This window comes from Taudactylus pleione, unplaced genomic scaffold (genome assembly GCF_031769625.1).
Source record: "Taudactylus pleione unplaced genomic scaffold, aTauple2 ptg000083l, whole genome shotgun sequence".
Lineage (NCBI taxonomy): Eukaryota > Metazoa > Chordata > Amphibia > Anura > Myobatrachidae > Taudactylus > Taudactylus pleione.
In genome coordinates, this window is record NW_028284485.1 from 6,231,279 (window position 1) to 6,236,142 (window position 4,864).

Below are 4,864 nucleotides of genomic sequence, written 5' to 3' on the forward strand. Positions count from 1 at the left end.
GGATTGGCTACCCGTGCATCCCTATTTGCCTACATACAATGCACACCTTGCCTGTATTATTCAATCACTGCGTGGGTTGGGTGAGATGTGATCGCATCTCTGGATTGGCTACCCGTGCATCCTTATTTGCCTATGTACAATGCACACCTTGCCTGCATTATTCAATCAATGTGTTATTTGTGCCATTATTTAAGGCAAAGCCAAATGGTCCCTTACTTGTAGGTTGTAGTTGGAGTTATTTTTGCAGCTGGAACGGATTTGTAGTGTTTACAGTGTTTGGAGCTGTTTGAGTGGTGCTTGTGTGTGTTTTTTGAGTGGTGCTTGTGTGTGTTGTTTGAGTGGTGTGTTTTTTTTTTTGGTGTGTGTTTTTTGTTTAGGTTTTTTTGGGGGGGTGTTTATTTATTTATTTATTTTTTTGAAAAAAAAAAAAAAAAAAAACAGTTACTTCGTGTGCTTTGGTGGCCATGTATTTTGTTGTGGAAAATAACAATGTTGTTTGCAGACTCCAGTAAGTGTTTCAGCCTACTGCAAGCATATTTCATTTTTTTATACAAAAAAATACGAACATTCTTTCAACAATTATAGTCATGTTTTATATTTTTGTTTTTGGCCAGTTTGTGCTGGATCCAGGTAAGTGTCTATTTATTTAATCCTAAAAGTTTGTTGATTTTACATTTAATGGGTTTTATGCTGATTTTTTCAATTTTACAAATGTTTTAGGGTGTTTTTTTTTTAAATTAAACAGGGATTTTGTCATTTATTTATATTGCACAATTTCAAAGTTAAGGATTGTTTTACCAATAATAGTAGTAATATACTTGTGTATGACTTATTCTTTTTTTTACTTTTCCAAAAAAAACAATTATTCGGAACACAAACAACATCTGTAGGGGTTCCAGAAGATGGCACAGGCAGACCCTGTAAGAATATGCACTATTATTACTTAGCTAAGTATTTTTTAAACATTTTTTTAAAAAACATTCTTACCACAACTAATTTTTTTAAATTCAAATTTACAGAGTGATGTTGGGCAGCTAATAGTGGCCATGTTGCCCCCCACCAACCTTCCTCAGCCTCCTCCTGGCTGTAGGCATAGGAGGCGTGCAAGGCCCAAGATATATAGAACACATGTCACCCTTTTTGGAATGCCTGATGATGTGGTTTTAACCACTTATCACCTGCCTCCAAATATTATCCTAGACACTCTTTCAATAATAAAGAATTATATAGAAAGTCAGATTAACATTCCTACAGCAAACACACCACTTACACAGTTGTTGGCAGTGTTACATTTCTGCACCTCAGGGTCCTTCCAAACCACTGTGGGGCTGGTGGGTGGCCTCTCCCAGCCCTCATTTTCACGGATCCTGAGGCGTGTGCTAGATGCATTCTTCAATCATATAGCACATTTTATTAGTATGCCTTTGGATACGGAAGCCCTTGATGTGGTAAAGCTGAAGTTTTTTGAGATTGCAGGCTTTCCACACATCATAGAGGTAGTGGATGGCACTCACATATCACTTCAGCCCCCTGCATGCGGGGAACAAATCTACAGGAACCGAAAACATTTCCATTCGCTAAATGTAATGGTGCTATGTGATGCCTCCCTCCAGATCCTCTCCCTGAATGCCAAATATCCGGGCTGCAGCCATGATGCATACACAATCCAGCATTCACGGATTTGGCCAAAATTAACCACACTGCAAGCTGGTAACACGTGGCTTCTTGGTCAGGATAAATCCAGTATGTAGCTATAGTAATAGTGTAAACATGGTTTCCTTAAAAATGTGTAGAACTTATGGTGTCCCATTTCCAAAAGGTGACAGTGGATATCCTTGCATGCCCCGGCTGCTGACTCCTTATTTGAATCCCACACGAGGGCCACAAACTAAATATAATGCCGCGTTTACTGCCACCAGGCAGATGGTGGAGCACTGTATAGGCCATTTAAAGGGCCGGTTCCGGTGTCTCCATCACTCTGGTGGTGCACTCATGTACTCGCCGGATATGGTTTCTTGCATTGTGGTCCTGTGTGTAATTTTACACAACATCGCAATAAGGAGTCGAGTACCCTTGCAGCCAGAGGATGCCTTGCCAGAGGATGGCCCCCCGGAGGAAGGTGTTGTGGTGCTGTCGGGGGGGGGGGGGGCAGACACAATTATGTGGTTTGCAGATTTTTTAGGTATTAATTTTTATGTTAAGTTTGTATTTTACACTTAGAGTAAATGTATTTTAAGGTGAAACTAATTTTTTTTTTTCAACAAAAAAACGCTTTCTTAAACTGAAAAACAAATGGAACCCATTGGCAATACCCTGTACTGTTTTTGGACAACTAACATAATTTATTCGGATATACCACCACATGTTTAGTTAATTTTTTTGAAATTTTAGATATTTAAAAAAAAAAATAGAAATATTATGTTGGAGTTTACCTTTTATTGTTTATGTCTGACTAAGCAAGATATTTACTTTAAAAAACACCTGAGGCCATTTTATTTTTGTAATTCTGTTATGAAATGCTTTTTACAATTAAAAGCATGTTGGCAACATGTTTGTTATTGAATACATTGTTTCTAAAAAAAAAAGGTTTGGTGTACATTGTTTTGGAATCGCATTTTGAGGTGGATAATGTAGGGCAACCCAAAAAAAACCAGCAAAACATTACTGCAAATGTTCTTAAGGTTAAAAAAGACATTTTATAATTAGTTACACTATGGGAAAGCACCCAGTTTTTTTAGCAAACTATCTGAAATGCAGAATTACACCATTTAATTTGTTTAAAAAAAGAGGACAAATGTTTTTTTAACACAAACTTTACTTTAAATGAAAACATTTAGAAATGTGTGAATGTAAAAAAAAACTAAAAACGCTGCAGACTTCTCACAATTCGCTGTAGGCAGCAGTAGGCCTCCAGAAGATGACCACTTGCTCAAGTGAGCTCCTCTCTTATGCCTCCAAGTATGCTTGTTAGATCTGTGGACATAAAAATGTATTTATAGGTTAAAAACATCTAAAAACTGACCCACATTTTAACAGTAAACATTATTCAATGCCCAAACAGTGGGTGGACACAATGATGTTAGCGTGTGTTTTAAAGTTTACTCCACACAACATTATTAATATGTTGAAACATTTAATGTCTGAAAACACTGGGAAACCCTAACTAATAAAAAAAACCCTAGGATGATTTTAAATCAACTGGGAGGTGTATTCCTAAGTCATGATGGCTATAGCATTAAAACACACTGCACATATTCACTTCTAGAATTTTCTTGATAATCCAAAAGTACATTGTGTTTGTTTGCTGTGGCTACAATCACTTTTCCAAATGAAGTTACATCTTAGTACTTTTTAAACACAGTGTACACAACATTAACAAGGTTAGTCTGGTTCCTGTCACCTTCCCAATTCCTGTGACATGTTTTTTATTTTAAAATACAAATAAAAAAATAAAAATGACACAAATTAATAAGCATTTAGAAAACCTCAAAAGGCAAAATTTTTTTCCAACCCCTAAAAAATATACTGCACAGCCACAAAACATAACCACAAAATATTGAGTAACATGATTACTGTGCGCTGAATATGACACCCATACTGTGATAATAAAAACAAACACACACCCAAAAAAAAGTAACGGCTAAAAACACAACATGGATAACAACACCACAAAAAAAAAAGATGGTTAAAAATTTCAAAATACAAAAACATACCATCAGAGCCTGCCGGTGCAGCTACCACTGGAGATGGTGGAAGGGTGGGAGGGAAAATGGCTGGAAATTTTCTGAGGGAGGGGTTATTTGGGGTGAGGACTCGGGAGCAGGAGGGGTGTGTTGGGATGAGTGGGCAGGGGAGGGAGGAGTACTAGGGGAGTATTGGAAGAGGGAGGGAGGGTTACTGGGGGAGTATGGTGGTGGGGAGGGAGGGCTGGGTTGTGTTGATGGTGAAGGTGAGGGTGAGGGCTGCAAGTTGGGCCCTGCATTGTGTGCAATTCAGAGGGCCCTTCTCCTTCTCCACTGTTTGCCTAAAATAAAAAAAAGGATAACATCTTAGTTTAGTTTGCACTTTCTGCTACACAATACAAGTACACTTTACACATTCTGGACAATAGGGACAACATACATGAGTGTTTGTTTACATTTAGGAAAAGAATTGGAAAAGGTACAGAAATTTTTAAGGGTACTCTAATTTAATCATTTATACAAATGCATGCTTACATTGGCATATTAGCGCCCGCAAATTGGCCAAAAGGACTGGCGACCGGCGGCGCAAATCTGACTGCCGCTTCTCAAGTTGTGCAATATTGCAGCAAAAACCACACGCCGAAGGGCACTCCTCACCTCCGCACAGGCCGCACGCTTTAAGCAGTTGGTAATGGGAGGTGGTGCGTTGGTTAGGCACCTGTTCAGGATACTGACAAGGATGCTCAATTCATGACTGGTAAAGGCCGCCGCTCTCATGATGGCAATGGCAGTTTTTACAGAAAACATGAAATATACATGGGGTAAAAGAAAGATGATTGGCTAAAATATTTACTCAGTTTCATAAAATAAAATATTATTGGACAATTCATTAATCATGTGACACCAAAAAAAAGGACAGATTTTATTGGTTAAAACACGCACTGTGCAATTGCAAACCTAAGAGTGCAAATTATCCTAACGCAAAATCCAATTGCATTTTTAAAGTTAACACAAATATCAACAGTACATTCAAAGATAATAAACATTACTTTGAATTCGAAACAAACTAAATACACGAGAACAAGGAAACCAAAAAAAAAAGGTGATCAATAAAGTTTGTTGACAAACCCAAAAAATGCTGCTTAAAAAGAACAGCAAGAGTTAAACACTCTTAATTAGAT